The 18056-nt window shown below is 51.3% G+C and overlaps 1 protein-coding gene and 1 long non-coding RNA gene across 5 annotated transcripts in view; both read left to right on the top strand.

The window, feature by feature from the left end:
- Nucleotides 1–2829: 2829 nt before the first annotated feature.
- Nucleotides 2830–6447, top strand: LOC119871810. Of its 2 annotated transcripts, XR_005359266.1 has the most exons (4): nt 2830–3005; nt 3271–3369; nt 3984–4244; nt 4376–6447. It is a non-coding gene; the product is annotated as an uncharacterized LOC119871810 (long non-coding RNA). The 2 variants fall into 2 exon arrangements; XR_005359265.1 differs by having other exon boundaries at nt 2836–3005; nt 3984–6447.
- Nucleotides 6448–15196: 8749 nt separating this feature from the next.
- Nucleotides 15197–18056, top strand: part of ZBTB16 (zinc finger and BTB domain containing 16) — a 188002-nt gene continuing 185142 nt past the window's right edge. For 2 of the 3 annotated variants that reach the window (XM_038536114.1, XM_038536115.1), the window contains exon 1: nt 16279–16557. The gene's annotated coding sequence lies outside the window, so the exon portion shown is untranslated. Of the gene's footprint in view, nt 15347–16278; nt 16558–18056 lie in introns of those variants that run through there. The other variant, XM_038536116.1, reaches the window with a different exon arrangement.

Here is an 18056-nt window from a genome sequence, read left to right as displayed (position 1 = left end):
CCTACCTAACTCCCAAATAGAAGCCTCAGATAAACCGTCTTTTTTTTTTTTTAAGATTTATTTATTTATTTGTTTATGATAGACACGGGGGGGGTGGGCAGAGACACAGGCAGAGGGAGAGCAGGCTCCATGCCAGGAGCCCAACGCGGGACTCGATCCCAGGACCCCAGAACCGCGCCCCGTGCCAAAGGCAGGCGCCAAACCGCTGAGCCACCCAGGGATCCCCTCTTTTTAAATTTTTTTTAAAGAACCATCTTTAAAATGGATATGTAGCAGTCATACCCAGAGGATTAGATAATAAAAAGGAGGAAAAAAAAATCACTCAGCACAGTTACTGTATGGCACTCAGCAAATAAAGATATTTATTATTGTATTTTTATTTATTTTAGTATAGTTGTTATCACAGCATACATACATATTCTTTCTTCCCCAAGCTTCCGCCAAACCAACACACACACACACACACACACACACACACACACACACATTAGCTTTCTTTCCAGGAATAAAGACTTCAGATCTGAGCTCCTTGGGGAGACTGGGCCAAAATGTCAGCCTGACTTTGGCTTGATTCTCAAGATCATGCAAAGACAGAAAAGTTAGGCATAGAGGAGGAAGATGAGAGCTTAGCTGGAAAGAGCTGCTCCAGGCAGAAGGCTGGGCTCTGCGGGGCCTGCATTTTCAAGCTACAAACCAGTTATACATTCCTGACCCTGGGGGCTTGGGAAGCCTGATGCCAAATGGCAAAGCCTACAAATAGGCCCTGGGTGGATAGGGAGGTCCTTGGGAACCTGATGCCATTTCATTATCAACAACTTGGATCCACACTGTGGCAGGAAAAGTATAAACAAGTTCGTTCAAAGGCTGGGGTCACACTCAACCTGGTTGTGAAGTTAGCATTAGGTATGGAAGGTAACCCTCCCCACATATGCCCTGTTAGTGAAAGATGGTGGGGAGGGAGCCCTGGAAGGCCCTGGCTAGCTGGCTTCTTAGGTCCCAAACCGCTGCCTAGCACTGACCTCCTAGAGCCGGCTACCCCTCTGGCCACCAGTGATGAGTTGGTTCACAGTAGCTTCGCTCCAATTCTTGAGCCGTCCTGAGTGGGGGTGACCCTGGAGTTAGACTCTGAAGGGTACATGGTTCTGGCCTGGACAGACGACGAAGGATATTTCAGGCAGAAGGCACAGCCCGTCCAAAGATGTGGAAGCATGACAAGGTTCATGAGGCAGAAAAGTGCCAACTTGTAAAGGTCTTGAAGGCCATGCCAAGGAGTTTAGGCCCTTTTCTGTCTTTTCCTTTCTTTCTTTCTTTCTTTCTTTCTTTCTTTCTTTCTTTCTTTCTTTCTTTCTTTCTTTCTTTCTTTCTTTCTTTCTTTCTCTTTCTTTCTTTCTTTCTTTCTTTCTTTCTTTCTTTCTTTCTTTCTTTCTTTCTTTCTTTCTTTCTTTCTTTCGTAGTCCTGAGAAGAGCCACTGAAAGGTTTTCAGTTAGAAGAATGATGGGTCTGTCCTTTTGAAAAATAAATTTCAGTGCTTTTTGGAGGAGAGGTTGCTACGAAGTGGAAGGAAGGAAGGAAGGAAGGAAGGAAGGAAGGAAGGAAGGAAGGAAGGAAGGAAGGAAGGAAGGAAGGTCTACCCCAAGATAAGTCTACCCCCTGATTATTTTGATATTTCTAGACAAAGAAGTATCCTGTGACATGATAAGAAAGAACCAAAAACTTGCAGAAAGCTCCACAGAGCCGAGCCAGGACTAGATTGGGCAAGCATGGTGCCAAGGGTCCAGAATTTTCGAGGCAACATTCTTAGAATCCTGCAAATGCCCCAAGGGGGAGGCCTCCTTGAGTTAGGCGCCCTAGGTGTCTCCCTGGCCTCACCCCAGTCCTGGCCCAGCTGATGGGCTCCTAGGGACAGTCAGCTGTGATCTGTCACAGGGGGAGGCTGCAAACCTGGGCTCACTCCTATGATGTTTATTTTTTTATTTATTTTTATTTTTTTTTTATTTATGATAGTCACAGAGAGAGAGAGAGAGAGAGGCGAGAGAGGCAGAGACACAGGCAGAGGGAGAAGCAGGCTCCATGCACCGGGAGCCCGATGTGGGATTCGATCCCAGGTCTCCAGGATCGCGCCCTGGGCCAAAGGCAGGCGCCAAACCGCTGCGCCACCCAGGGATCCCTCCTATGATGTTTAAATGCAAAGGCAAATGTGCCAGCGGCGGGTGGGAGACCTGGGGACCCAAGTACTGACCCTGCGCTTGATCTCACTCGAGCTGGTTTCCTCATTTATGAAATGGAGAACTGATATGAAGGGACTGGACGCAGGGCCGTACAGATTCCAGGCATTGTCACTCGTGGCTGGCACACTCAGAAATCACATGCCGGAGGGGGCGTTTCGTACAGGAGCAAGAGTCTATGCGAGGGCACACTCCTCTCACCTCCTTGGTTGTTAATGATTTGGGCCTAAATTCCACATTCTCAGGAACAAGCTGCCCTGTTTGTCTAAAAGGTCTTCCTGGAGAGAGAGAGAGAGAGAGAGAGAGAGAGAGAGAAACCCAGCATATTTCTAGTTTTGTTCTTTCAACTCTTTGAACAAATATTTATTGGGAGCCTATAGGAGCAAGCATTGTCCTGGTGCTTTGGATACAATCCCCTGCAGGCCAGAGCCCAGCCTTCTCTACCCTCAGCAAGCTTACATTAACTAAGAGCAGCTCTAGGGAGGCTCCAGGGAGGAGGAGCCAGGAAATAAACCAGCGGTCACATAAACAAAGGAAACAATTTCCCCTAGTAACAAGTGCTATGAAAACAATAAAGCAGGGCAGAGGGCCTGGGGGGGGGCGGGTAGGAAGCAGCTCCAGATAAGGCAGTTGTAGGGAGGGTTTCTCTGGGGAAGTGCTGTGTGAGTTAAGATCTTAACAGGGAAACAAGTGTATTGTGTGATAGGAGGAGAGATTTGCATGGGAGGGGGTAAGACATCAAGTGCAAAGGGCCTGAGGTGGGAAGTAGCAACCTTTAGGTATAGCATTTGCTTTGAGTGGAGTGTACAGAGTTTGGGCATGATTTCTAAATACTGGAAGAACAAATGTGTTTCTGGCCCTGATTCAAAGTAGCATATCTGTATTCGTATCTGTATCTAATCCTCCATCCCCCTCTCTGCCAAGGACACCTTATTTGGGTCACAGCTAAATGCTCCTGTAACTAAGCTGCCCTGGCCCCATCCCCCACGCCTTCCTCTATGACCTAGCCATGGCTTCACCACTGATATTTCCTTTCCTTTCTAGAACCACTGAGAGCCATCACCGACAGAAGCACCTTACCATTTCCTGCCCTGGCCAAAGACCAGCTTGCCCTTCCCCCGCTTTGCCTACTCAAGCATAGAGGTAGGAAGCTCCCCAACACCTGGCTTCTCTCATCCTGGGAATCAAAGCTATGATAAAGAGGGACCTCTTCCCACATTATACCATCCCTCCATCAGCAGGTGCTGGCATGTAATTTCAGTGTACCTAATAGAGTTCATAGAGTATTACAGAATTTCATAACAGGGGTTGGCCCGGCGAGAAAACAAGTCTAATATTTTCATGGTATCCACAAGAAGCCGCCCCCTCCTTGGGGCCTGGAGGGGAACTAACTTGCTCAAGGTCAGAGGGTACATTAGGGAGAGGTCTTAGGGCTCTCCTCAAACAACAGGGCAAACACTTTAATATGGTTGGAGACATTTCCCATGTAATATTTCCATTTCTACAAAGGAGCACATTGAAGCACAGGGAGGTGAAGTGACCTGCCTAGGATTGCACAGGAAGCATTTGGCAGAGTCTTCTAACTGGATCTAAGTCTTCTAACTGGAATTCCAGTGTTCTTACAATTTCACCATGTTCCCTCCAATCTGCCTAACCAATTAAAAAAAAGTAAACATTCCAGAACATTCCAAAGAAATGTATGTAGAGGGAGAAATAAAATTACCATCCTCTTATGATTACTTTTTTTTTCTTGTTAGGGAAGGCACTCAACAGACAGTAAACTCAATAGAAGGAAAATTCGCGTTCTGGGAAAACGGGATATTAAGCCTTCGAAGAGAGCTTCCATGCAGTCAAACATCAGTGCAGTTTGAGTGCTTTCCCTTGAAAGAAAATCCCCTCGGATGACCCAGGAGCGCCTATAGAACGGAGCTTTCATAAACCAGAGAAATCCATTTCTTGCAGTAGACTCTGCAGTCAATTTATAGTCTTTCCTGCTCTTCACCAAATTTCTCTTCCTGGTAATATTTTTGGCGTTTTAATTTTAGATATGGGTGAGGGAGTGGGAGAGAACTTTGTTTTAAAACTTAAGTCTGACATATGTATCACTAGAATCATACTTGATCTCAACCTATTTGTTCCTTTGACACAGAGGTAGAAGAGATGGCTTTAAAAAGAAAAGGTCGGGCAAGGTATGGACCTCCCCTCCAATCCCAGCAACCATGTTCCTCAGAGGGAATAACCCTCTGCTTCTGTAAGCATGGGGTACAGGCAGGGGGTGCCCAGAAGAGGGGCAGCTGCGGGAATCTGCTAGACCTAAGTTTGTGTCTCAGCTCTGCCCCTAACAAACTGTGGCATCATGGCCAAGTTCATTAACTTCTATGAGATTATAGAGACCTCAAGGTTCAAGTTAAAAAATCTGCCACATTTTATATCACTGGTAAATGACAGATCTGGGTTTGACACCCACGTTAGTTTGACTCCAAAGACCAGATGGCAGGGCACACTGCTTCTCCATAGGATTATCACCATTACTAACCCCCAGAGGAACACGCTCATGGATTGTGCCTGTAGGAATCATGACTGTAAAGTACCAGGATCAGTTGTAAACTAATATGTCAGAATGGAGATGCATAAGTGTGCATGCATGCATGTGTAAGTGTATACGTGAATACCCATGCGCACACACACACACACACACACACATATAGACAGAGAGAGAGAGGAGAGAGAACACATCTCCAAATGTACATGACATGCTTCGAACTGGCCGCACGGGGAAGGCTGATAAGCTTGTTACAACTCTATTGCTATTATTGCTAGGTTATGAGCCACAGGAGAATCTCAGCCTTGTGTCTCCAATCCCACCAGTTTTGACCTCAAATTTTATTATCCAGCTTCATCACCCCCTTGAGCTTGTTTTGAAAATCAAATCTTTCCCCTCTGGGCAAGATACACCACAACTGAACTTTGCAAACGTACATGCTATGTGCTTTGCAGGTAGTCTCCCAAGATTTCCAAGAATGACTGAATGACACCAATGACACCCTCAGGATGGCCCCCAAAGGGCTCTGGTCCCAAGTCCTGACTCCAAGTGGCCTCTGGCCTTGGGAACCTTGTACTGCCTCTCTGTTCTGCTTCCTGTCTTGTAAAATGGTGAGATTGGACAAGATGATGATGTGTAAAGTCCCTTTCGGTTTTGAGTCTATCGGGCATTTTCTGAAGTGGGCAACACTTTTTGGTTGTCGTAGCTCTAGTGTGCTTACCAGAAAACTTAACCGCCCTGCTTTGTCATCATGCCTAACCTGTACGAGCAGCCACGAGTGCCTGAGGGCCTCATTCGGCAATGAACACAGCAGCTCTTCCAGCCTATGCAGTCTTCATATTAACCCACCGCCTCAGTTCTTCCCTTCAACCTACAGGCCATGGGTGTGAAAGAAAGATATTGGAGTGCACCACCTCCTTACAACCAACATGTTCAGGGGCCTTTACCTCTTTCCGGAACCTGGGCTCCCTTCTCATGACTCCTGCCGCATGACACCAGCACCGTATCATTCCCTAAATTCTCTCACTACGAAGGATGTCCCTTGGTAAAGCTTTTCACCACCTTCTCCTCTACCACTTCCCTAGTGGGTTAAGCTGAAAAATCACTTTTTTTCTCATTGCTTGTAGGGAACTGTTGAAGAAACTCAGGCCACAGGGGAAGCCTGTTCCAGACTTATCCTCTTGCCCCCAAGCAAGTGGGGGAGGGGGTCTCAGGGTTCGACCCCCAACAAACAGAACCCCTTGACTTCCAATGGCCTAGGGGTTAGAGTTCAGAGTGTGGAAGCTGGCTGCCCCCTCTTTCTCACTGTGCGGCCAAAGGAAGGGTGCTTTCTTTCCCAGTCTCAGTTTCTCCAGCTGTAAAATGGGAGAAGCAGCAGTGCCCACTCTGTGGAGTTATCCAGAGGAGCAAATGGCCAGTGGCCTGGATGGAGTAAGTCCTCAATATGTGTCAGTGGTGGAAATGCCCCATTAGCAGGATCAGTACAGGGTATGGTGAAAATAAGTTGGAGGGCATGACTTAAAGATGTTACGCCCATCAAATCAATATTCATTCTACATATACTACAGAGTTGATCATCCTGCTGGCAGGGGCCCCTCCCACATATTGAAGGAAGGAATGTAACAAGATCAGAGGAAATGGGGAGGTCAGATTTGGGCTTCTTTGATTACTTTGTTATCTTTGGTCCCAAGCAGGTTCTGTGTGTGCGCCTGGGGGTGGGTGGGGGGGTGCCTGTTGGCCCAAGCGCCTTCCCCCTCCCCTCCCCACTTTTTATTCTGGAAAAACAAGGAAGCAATAATACACACACACACCCCACCCTCACCACCTGCACTCCCTGATTTCCAGCTTTGCTTATTAAACTAACCTTCTGAGGGCAGAAATTGTTTTGCTTTGTCTGGATGCTTCACTCAGTGTGCATTACAGGTACCCTTAGATTTTCAACAAAGAAGCAACATAAAAAAGGTGGGGGTGGATGGGGGTCTTTTCTTCCCAGAGATTTTACAGAGACCAGAGTGTTGAGAAAAGCAGAGCAAGCTGTCCACATTCAGGGAAATCTATCTCTGCCAATTTGTGATGAATCCACAAAGAAGAGGTTCCTTTAAGGAAAGGGAAAGACATATGGAATGGGAGAGAGAAGGTGGGGAGAGCTGTGGATATGGGGTAGAGAGAGCTCACTAAACTCTTTCTGGGAACCCTGCAGCCCTCTGTGATGCACGGTCCCCAGTATAATTATGATCTGCGTGAGCCAGCTAGCAACGAGGAGGTGGCCACTATCCCTGCAAGTTGCAGCTGGATAACTTAGCATCTGCCTAATAAATATTTGGCAAAGAGAAAAAAAAAATCAGGCAAGTGACTGAGTGTCATGGCACCTAGTTTTCTGCAACTTTTCCAGTTTTTCCCATCACCCACTTCCTATCCCCAGCCAAACGGAACAGAGGACACCCAACACTTCCCACACGTTCCCCGCACGAGGGATCACTCAACCCCAGGTGGGTGCCCTGGAGCCTCCCTGCAAGGCCAGGGTGAACACTTGCAGGTGGACTGGGCGGTCGCAGGTGGGTAAGAGTTGGCAGCCGCCTGCCCGCCTCACCCTGGGCGTCTCTGCAGACCCCCTGGTCTTGTGAGCTTCATCCTAAAGGTTAATAATAATCACAACAGGCAGCCCATCATTGCCTCCCTGTCTGGCTGAGAGGTTTACAACTTAAACTCATGGCAGAGGGAGAAATTGGCTCAATCACTTGGAGTAATGGTACATGGAGAGCCAGTTGGGCATGACTGCTATTTAACTCGGGGAAAACAGGCTGCCGTGCTTAACGTATGTATACACTAATAAACACGTCATGCTACAGGGTGGAAATTAACACCCCCCCCACGCCCCCCACCTTGCTCTCCATTCGCTTGTTGGCCTCACCCCACCCAATAAACAGGGCAAGACTGAGAGAATGGGGCCAAGAGACAGATGTGCATAGCTGTGGTTACATCAATACTCACAGGTCACTGCTCCCTCTTTAAAGTGATTTAAAGTTTATCTATCACAGACCTTCCCCCAGATATTTGTAAGAAGGCATTTTGTAGGGGGAGGGTGGAAAAAAAGATGACCTGACATCATTGTTAGCAACAGCTAACATTTTCAAATCTTCCTTTCATTGTGGGCCAACGCACCCCTTGGGCATCTTCCTCACTGGTCTCATGGGGTGGGTACCATCATCGACTCAGTTTACAGGTGAGGACACTGGACCACCCAGGGCCTGAAAGGTGGGAGGTGGTATTTGAACACAGACTCAGGAGAGTAAATCAGAGCCCACGCTCTCAGCCTTTATGCTGGACTGGGTATTAATGGGACTGAGGAGGAGCTCACTGGCCTGCAGTGTTCTCTGCAATGCCACTTTTATTCTTTAAGGACCCGGGTAAGTCCACATTAAGATGCCTTCCTATCTGCCCCAGCAGTCATGCTGCTTTCCACCACAAACAAGAATTTTCACCACGTGCCAAGTGTTGCAGATACAGAAGTAAAACCCACAACCCACCCTGTTCCCATAGAGCTCACACAGTACGTTTAGCAGAAGGGGCAGTTAAAGAAAAATAGGTTTGGGGACGCCTGGGTGACTCAGTGGTTGAGCGTCTGCCTTTGACTCAGGGCATGATCCCGGATTCCCGGGATCGAGTCCTGCATCAGGTTCCTTGCATGGAGCCTGCTTCTTCTCCCTCTGCCTGTGTCTCTGCCTCTCTTTCTGTGTCTTTCATGAATAAATGAAAAAAATATTTTAAAAAATAGGTTCGTAGATAAAAGGATGAACCAGAAACTGCTAGGATCTTTCCGAGTTTTCCCCTTGGCCCTGTCCATACAAGATGCTCCAGTGTCCAGAGGCAGTCCAGGGGTCAGCCTTGGGGACAAACCCCTTCTCCCAGGCCAGAATTCCAGCTCGGATGTTGTGGCCCTGCTGCTTCTGACAAATGAAACAAAGTGTATTCAGGTAATGCTAGCTACTCTAACAAACAAACTCTAAAAGAGCTCAAGACCAGGGCTGCCAGATTAAGAACAAAAAAGGTATTAAGTTTAAATTCAGATAATATTTATTTATTTATTTATTTATTTATTTATTTGAGACACAGAGAGAGAGGCAGAGACACAGGCAGAGGGAGAAGCAGGCTCCATGCAGGGAACCCGATGTGGGACTTGATCCCGGGACTCCAGGATCACGCCCTGAGCCAAAGACAGACGCTCAACTGCTGAGCCACCCAGGCGTCTCAAATAATTTTCTTAATATAACTACATTCTGTACGATATTTGGGATATACGTATACTAAGAACTATTCATCATTTATCTGAAATTCAAATTTAACTGGGTGCCCTGTTTTTGATTTGGCAACCCTACTCAAGACATCAAAGGTTTATTTCTTGTTTATATAAGTTCATGGTGGGTGTTCTTAGGCGGCAGGCAGCTCCTCTACAGGTTGCAGTTCAGGGATCCAGGCTCCTTCCAGCTTGGCTCTGCCACTTCTCTTTCTTAGCTTCCAAGGTATCTATATACTCATGGGGTCAAGATGCAGAAAGGGACAGGGCATGGAGGATTCCATGTGGGAGATTTTAATGGGCCACTCCTGGAAATGCACATCTGCTCACAATCCATCCATTGGCCAGGATTCAATCACATGGCCTGCACCTAACAGCAAGGTGAAGAAGAACAATGCAAGCCAGTATGTGCTCAGAAAGATATTTGGAGAACACCTAGCTGGTCTCTGCTAACCTGTCAGTACTTGAAGCTCATGCATGTCTCATATGTGAGTGCTGGGTTCAGTAAGCAGCTTTCCACACCCCTGCCACACACACCCCCACCCCAGTGTGCCTAGCAGGAAGGAGATCAGGCTCTCTCCTCTCAGCCCTGGACTGGTTAACTTAAGCTCTCTGGGCCTGGGATTATGAGGCTATTGTGGAAATAACAAACAGTATGATTCAAATCAATTCATTTTAATCCAATGCAATTTAATAAATATTTATTAATGCTTCTAGGATATTGAGACAAGCTTGGTTGTAGGCCCCTGAAGGAGACAGAAATTAAAACAGAACCCAGTGATGCCCTCAAGGAGCTGCATACAATTGAATTCAACAGTTATCCTCAACTCTTATCTATATCTCATTGATTTTTTTTTTTTCAAAGGTTGGTGGAAAGCCCATAGTTACAAAGAATCCTGCCCTAAATGCTGGGTCACAAAATGGTCCCTCCACTCCCAAATTCCTAAAAAAATTGGTGTCTATATTCACTCATTCATCCATGCATGCATGCATGTGTGCATTCATTCAGTTAGTTCATTGGAAATTCAACAAGCAGCTATTTGTTCTGTTTGACAGTGTACTAGGCTCTGTGGGTTGGGAGTGGAAGCATCAAGTTGAACGAGATTGAGACCTTGCCTTCCAGAAACTCACAGTGGAGGGAGTGGTCAGAATGCACATACCTCAGATACAAGGCAGATGAAGGTAAATAGTAAAAATGTTCAAACAGCACTGTGGGATTTAGGGAGGAAGGAGAAATTAATTCTGACTGGGTGTGGGGTGGAAAAGATTACATCAAGATCCAACAGTGATTTCCCAAAGAGACACACGAACCTTCCCTGGCAAGAGAGGCCGTGTCAAAGCTTCAGCTCGGAATTCACAACAGCCTTGGCCCACAGGGCACCCCCAATCTCCCACCTACTCAGCCCTAAGAGAACAAGGCAGTGAGCTTTTCTCAAGGGAGAACTCCACAGCGGTCTTTCACTTTATCTTAAAATAATTCATACGAATTTTGAATTCCACTCCACAGGGTAGCAACGTTTGTTTTGCAATAATGATTTTAATATAATTGGCTTAAATTACCTGTCATTGAGTAAAATCACTTCATCTTGTGACTTGTGCACCCTGACGTACCACTTCTGTTTGTAGAGTACCTTCTCCAGAAATCAGCTTCTGAGACCGGAAGTTCAATTGTCATGTATCCAGTGTCTTTTCTCCTTATCGGGATGAATGAAATATTTTGCTTTCTGGGCTGTGAGACTGGTCATAGGCTTTGTGAAAAGACAACACAGGAATCATAGATGAGGCCTGCATTAGCGGACCGCAATACTTTTTGTACACTTTTCTCACTTCGGGGGAGAAAGAGAAAGAATAATGCAACTTGGACATGAGTTGTGTTTCTGGGCCACGGTGCTTCCAAGTGGCACCTCTGAGGAGGGTTGACCCTCTTTCCCTGCATGCCCTTCTAGGTTTCGAACAGAACTAGAGCGTTCCTGTTGTATAACAGCTGCCTTGGATTGAAATCTATACCATTAAACACCTTCAAAATTAAACAGTTGGCTATTTAAAGTTAAACAGCATAAGAAAATGTGGTGTACTTCCCCTCTCCCTGGTATCCCCACGATGAAACACCAAAGTGTTAAAAAAAAAAAGGCCCTGTTTGTGATGAGGACTTGGGGGTTAATTTTCAGCATGGTGCCTGGGGATTTAGCTGTGGGACTCCCATTACAAGTAATGGGAGTCCTGCTGCTTCATTTCATGCACACTATATGGAAACTGCACCCTTCGACAGCTACACAATTTTAGTTTTGAAATTGAGGCCGTCTTTCTCAGGGCAAAGCAGGTTTTTTAGAAACACCAAACTACTCAGTGTTGGCCCGGGGCCTGTGTGTTTGTGCTCATGTGTTAGAGAGAGAGAGAGAGAGAGAGAGAGAGAGAATGTTTTTCTCGTAAGTGCAGGTGCCCCTTTCAAAGACAGCAACATAAAACGTGCCACCCAATAGCTGACAGCAGTGGTTGCTATGTCTCATCCCAAAGCTTTGTCAGGAAACCCCATAAAACTGGCACATGGTTTGTGACACCCAGTGAAACCCTGTGCTTCTCCCATAATAACCTGAACCCTGCTGCCTGTCATTAAGGGACCTCTCTTATTAGACATCTCTTTTTTAAATAGCTGCCATCATCTGGTCCCAGTGTACATTAAATCCCATTATAATTATAAACACACTTCCCCATAACATCCGTTGCAGATTTCATCCACACTGCCTACCCCCTCAGGGCATCTTTGCGCTAATAACAACTCAGATTTGCTATTTGAGTTGACAACATTAAGGTCCCAACACCATTTGCAATATGCTGGGGAAGAGAGAGAGGAGAAAAAGCTTTCTCTTTCTCAGTCAGGAAGATCTTGGGGTCACAGTGACCCTAAGGCCTCAGGAGCTAAAAGGAATAACCCTTCTTCCTCTCTCTTTGAAAAGTCACTCTCTGCTCAATACATGAAAGGAGGGGAGTGCTTAGCACCTGGAGGCGAAGCCCAGGTTGATAAATACCACTAGCCGGGACTCCACTGGGAAAACAGATGGCGATTACTAATCAGAGAGGCCATCTTCTTATTTGGTTTTCTGCACTTCAACTAACCGGAATCCACATGGCACCTGATTATTACCCACCCCCCCCTGGTTTTTGGAGCGGGCATTTAAAACATGACAGAACAATAATAATAATAATAAAAGACAAACCAAAGAAAGCCATCGACCTATGCACAGAGGGTAAATCTGATTTTGATTGGTTTTTGGCATCATTTGCGTCTACCTAGTAAATATCTGTAATCATGACCTTGAAGCCTTGTAAGGTCCTTTGCCTCCAGGAGAGGCCACAGTAGGTCTGCAGTATATTCCCCCAAGAGTCCCCAGTGGGGGAAGAGTGCCTGTGACAGCCTGGTGCATCTTCCAGTGGCGGTCACAAACGCAGAGGACACTTCATCTATTCAGGGGCTTTACTGCCCGCATCCCTCCGTGAACAGGCTTTATTCCCAATTCCTGTCAAGGTTTTAGTATGCAAAGTAGCTGCTTCTCCCCCAGAGGGAGGAGTCCTTGATTTATTTATCACGATAGCAAAGTCTACCTTTAAATTTTACAACTATTTTCCAGCTGAGGAGTTGGAATGAAATGAGTTGCAACATTTCATTAACACTCAATCAGAATACAGAATGCTCAGAACGCAGCTACAGCCTTCTTCCTGGGCATCTGTTTGGTTGAAGTTTTATTGTAATTCAAAACTCCCTCCTCAACTTTTGGCTGCGATGATGACGTTGAGGAGGCAGGGAAGATGACCTAAGCCTGTTGACCTGGTGGCCCAATTCAGTGGGGGACCAGCGTAGTCCTCGGCTTCCCTGGCTGCTAGCTCTCTGCCTCAATGGAGGAAGAGGAGAAGGAAAATCAGAAGCTCTTGTTCTCCTTTTTCTACCTTGCTAGAGACTGTACAATCTAAAAGTGAAGATCGTGAGCTCTGCCTCTGGAATGGTCTGATTTGAAGCCTCAGCTCCGATGTTCATTAACTAGCTCTGTGGTCTTGGGCAAGGCGCCTAACCTCCCAGTTTTCTCATCTGAGAAATGGGGGGAAATAATAGCACCTGCCTGAATAGGGCTGTAACGAGGATTAAATAACACAAGATAGATAATGTGTTGAGATGTATAGTCTGTGTTCAGAACGAGTTCTTACACACACCATCTTTTCCCCATAAGATCCCTTAGACCTAACATAGCCCCCTCTTCTACAAACTGCGCTGGGAAAGGCTGCTACCCATGGAAGGGATGTGAATAAAGGAGATGAAGGAGTAAGAAGATTTAACATGGAATTCTATTCAAAGGTCAATGCCTCTATTCCCGTCTCCAGCATGATCTCTTCGGAAGACTGAGGTCTCTCCTATTTTTAGACCTGTCTGAACGGTTGTCCCGGCTTCCCTTACTGTACGCTTCAAGCAAAATAAAAAAAAAAATAAAAAAAAATCACTACTAATACATGAACATCAGAGAGAGAGAGAGAGAGAGAGAGTGAGAGTGAAAGAGAGAGAGAGAGAGAGTTTTCTCCTATAATTTTCCATCCTGCTTGTTTTTAGGTGCCGTTATATGAAATCTCTGAACTGGGGATTCTCATCAGCCTTTCGGGGGACCCAAGGACATAGCTCTGGCTATAAATGGTGCCAGTTTTGGTGGGGGAGCTGCTGCTGCTTTATCTGGGCCCAATAAACCTTATCAAACTGCTGTGCAGCCAGCCTTCAGCGCTAAGTGGAAACGCTTGGAGCCCAATGCTGGCTCTCAGCCCACAGCCTCGCCTGCCTTCCTCCTTTTTGTTACCTTCTCCACCTCTTAAATTCAGGCATTAATCTCTCTTTAACACTTACTAACAAGGGCTGGGCTTTTTAATGGGCAGGGTTTATGAAGCAAGGGGAGATTTTCACATCGAGTGAATATGGCATGGGGGGGGGGGCCCAGGGCCATGGAGGGATTGTTCCTGTTCTCCCATTGTTTCCAAGGCTTCTCTCTTTCTCTGATTTGAGGATTAATAGGAGATTAAGATCAAGGGTTAATTGTGTGCTTCTCCTGCTTCTGCACTTAGGAGGGGCTGGTAGGTGGATGTGGATGGCAGGGCAGCAACCTTCGCACAGGCACCATCTCCGGGCAGAGACTCTACCAAGTTCAAAGATGGTTTCTTCTTTCCCATTGAGGCTCTAGCAGAGTCTTTCTTCTCTTCTTCTATCCCTCTCCTCCTGCTCTCCTGGCCAACCAGTGCTTTCTTAACTTTCTTTAAATGCCTTCCTCTTGAAGATAGCATAGACCTTAGCTAGGTAAACAGTCCATAACCGAGCTGGCTCTCTATTGTTTTTTTTTTTTTTTTAAGATTTTATTTATTTATTCATGAGAGACACACAGAGAGAGGCAGAGACACAGGCAGAGGGAGAAGCAGGCTCCATGCAGGGAGCCCGATGCGGGACTCGATCCCCGGTCTCCAGGATCATGCCCTGGGCTGAAGGCGGCGCTAAACTGCTGAGCTAAACTGCTGAGCCACCCGGGCTGCCCTGGCTCTCTATTGTTAATCAGAATTGATACCCGGGGACCAGACTGTTCCTTCCAGGGATGTGTTAGGTGTTGCTGTGTTCAGGGCTATCAGAGGGTCATTGGCTCCCTCCCTCCACTTTGAAGCGTCCTTCTCTGCCCTCTTCTGTCTTCTGAACAGAAGGCTGAAGCCCTTTCCCCGCTGGGAGACAGGACCATGCTTGCAGGAATGGAGCTGCCTGTCCCTGGGACTATTCCCCCTTTGCCTGTTCTTGTGATCCTGAGCACTTTGCACTCTGGCCTTCCGGGGCCCAGAAGCAGATTTTTGCCTCTAGTTGGTGTCTGCCACCTTCCATGACCCTACAGTTCTTGGGGCCTGACTCTAGATCTGGGGCAGTACCGGAGACAAACACCGTGATTATATGTGAGTCCTGAGCAAATCTTTGACTCACCAGTGTGTCAGGGACAGAATGTGGGGATTCAGGTCTCCCTGAGTGAAGCCCCTGCGAGGCTAAGACCGCATGACCTCCAGGGCTGACTGTCCGGAGACCCAGGGAGGGCGCTCTCCACCACCAGGCTCACCCCAACGATCCCAGACGTTAGCCAGCCACCAAGGCTGATGTTCAAGAGAGAGCTTCCACCTCCTGCCTGCGCCCTACCTCCGCTAAGCTCCAGGGAAAGGGGGTTAGAAGGGGTCTCTCCGCTGCCCACCGCCCGAGGAAGGGTAGTTTCCTCTGGCTTCTCTACCCTGAGGTTAGTGATCTCAACTCCCCCCCCTCCCCTTGGGGTGGAGAGGCCCGCCGAGAGGAAGAGGCTCTTTTGGGGGCTCTGGAGCTTTTTCCAGCTTTCACTCGCCCCCTGAAGGCTTTGCGCTGAGCAGGACGCGGTTCTCGGGATCCGTCTCCAACCAGGTTCCCGGGGTGGGGTGGGGTGGGGTGGGGTGGGGTTAGGGGTGGGAGGGCAAGGAAGGGAGCAGAGCCCAGGGGATGCTCAAGACTCCGGGGAGAGAAAAGTTGCTCTCGGCCTCCCGGGATCCCGGCAGCTAGCACGGGGGAGGGGTCTCCCTTGGGCGGCTGATCCCCGTGGCCCTCCGGCACCAGCTCCCCAGGGCCTGGGAACCGCGCCCGGAGGCGTCTCGCGATCCGGATGCCCGGCGCCTGGAGGCACAGAAGGCCTGGGCTCGGGCCGCGGAAGGGACCTCCGGCCACCGATGTCGCGGTCCCGGGGAGGCGGCCCCGAGCCCGGAGCAAAGTGAAAGGCGAGATGACACACACGGGATTGGGGCAAACACTGGAGCCGGGGACGAAACTCCGCGCCCGGAGGAAAGGAAAAAAGCCTGGGGTGGAAGGTGGGAGCTGCCCCCCCCCCCCCAAGGGTCCCGAGTCCCGGGCACTGCTCTCCGCGAGCTCCCTCCTCCCTCTCCGCCCGGGCGGTGAGCGGTGAGCGGTGAGCGGTGAGCGGTGAGCGCGGCCGCCGGCGCCCCAGCAGCAGCTAGATGTCAGGCGAAGCCCGGAGCGCGGAGCGCGGGGAGGGGAGGGGAGGGGAAGGGAGGGGAGGGGAGGGTGGGGCGGGGAGCGCGCGCGGGCTCGGCCAGTCCGGGGGGGTGGGGTGGGGTGGGCGGGCTGAGGCCGGGGACGGCGCGGGAGGGGGGAGGGAAGGGGGGCCGCTGTGGGCAGCGCGCCGGGCTCGGCCGCCAGCACTAAAGATGGAGAGGCGCCGGGGCCTCGCAGGGGAGGGGGCTCGGCGTTGACGTGGGACGCGGCGGAGGCGCCGCAGCCGGTGGTGATTTGCTAACCTCGCAGCAGAGAGGAGTTGAGGGCGATGAGAGCGGGTACTGCGAACTGCCGGGCGCTGCCGCCGCTGCCGCCGTGAGACGAGAGCAACAGTTCCCAGCAACAGCCGTCCCCGACGCGGCACACGCCCCCGAGCGCGCACACCCACCCGCGGCGCCCGGCTCGGCGGCGGTGAGTGAGGGCCGGCGGGGGCGCACCGCTCGCCGGGGGCGCGCGCCGGGGCGCCCCGGGGCCGGCGAGGTCGGGGGGCGCGCTCCCTCCGGCCGCTCGGCCGCGGGCTGTGCGCCTCGCTCGGCTCGTTCCCTTCCTGCTGCGGCCGCCGCGGGCTGGGGGTCGGCTGCGGGGGGGCCCGGCTGTCAGCTTGGGCGCAGCTGCCTCCCCAGGGCGGGAGGTGGGGGCCGAGCGGCCCGCGGGCGCGGAGGGCGCGGGCGGAGGGTCGGAGAGCCGGAGGCTTTGTACCCGCGGGGCGGCGGGGCGGCGGGAGCCGGAGCCGGAGCCGGAGCCCGAGCCCGAGCCGGAGCCCGAGCCCGAGCCGGAGCCGGAGCCGGCGGGCGCTCCCCGGTACGCGGCCCGTGCGCGGGCGCGCAGGGTTGTGGTCTGTTTGTGTTTATTTGCCGGCCGGCGGCGAGGCTAGAATCCGGGGCTCCGAGGAGCGGACCTGGGGGCGGAGGGGAGCGGGGCTCCGATCCACTTGGGCTTGCTTTCTCTTTGAAAAACGTGGTGGGGTCTGTTTTCCTCCGGACGGGGCTTGACCCCCACCCGTCTCCGGGGCGGGGGAGGGGCGGCCGTGGCGGGGCTCCGGAGGGTCTTCGGGGCTCTCGGCGGGGCCGGCCGTGGCGCGGGCGCTGGCGGTGCGCTCCGGGCGGCGCTCGGGGGTGCCCGGGCTCTGCACCTGATGCGTCGGGACGCGTCCCCCAGGCCGGGCGCCCGCAGCTCCCCGCGCGGCCCCCCGAAGGCTCCCGCACGCGCTCGAGGTGCGCTCGGCGGCGCCCCCGGACCCCTGGCGCGCACGGACGCGCCCGCAGCGGTGCCCTCGCGCTCCCCGGGGCGCTCGCCCAGTGCCGCGCCGGGCAGCCTGCCCGCGGCCGCCGGGGGTCACGGCCCTGGGCCGGCGAGGGAGGGCCGGCGGCTCCCTGCTCGCCTTTCCTTCCCCGAGTCGCTGTCGGGCTTTTGTGCTTCCCCCGGCGCGGGGCGGGTCCGCCTCCTCGCGCCCGCTCGCGCCCAGCGTCCAGCCCGCCCGGACTCTGCCTCGCGCCCGGCTCCCTTCGCTTCTCCTCTCGCCCAACGCGGCTCCTTTTCTTCCTGCGGTCTGGCTCCCCGGGAAAAGTTGCTTCCCCAAGTTTGCCGAACTCGCTTCCAAGTCTCCGTGGGGGCGGCTGGGACTGGGGTGCGCGCGCGCGAGGTCGATCCCCAGAGCCGGAGCGGGTCGGCGCCGGCGTCCCCCCGCCCGCGGGGCCGGGCGCTGCAGCCGAGGGGGGTGTCTGGGTGAGCCGAGGGTGTCCCGCGGGACCCAGGGCGCCCGCACCGCGGAGGGACTTCGGGGGGCCCGGCTTCCATTCCTTCTGTGGCCCCTCCTCGTTCCCCGCAGCCCCTCGGGCTGACGGCAAGCGCACGCGCGGCGGACGGCGCGGACCAGCGGCAGCTTCACTCTGGGTGGCCTCAGCCCCCAC

This window comes from Canis lupus, chromosome 5 (assembly GCF_011100685.1).
Source record: "Canis lupus familiaris isolate Mischka breed German Shepherd chromosome 5, alternate assembly UU_Cfam_GSD_1.0, whole genome shotgun sequence".
Lineage (NCBI taxonomy): Eukaryota > Metazoa > Chordata > Mammalia > Carnivora > Canidae > Canis > Canis lupus.
This window is presented reverse-complemented; position numbering and strand designations above follow the sequence as displayed.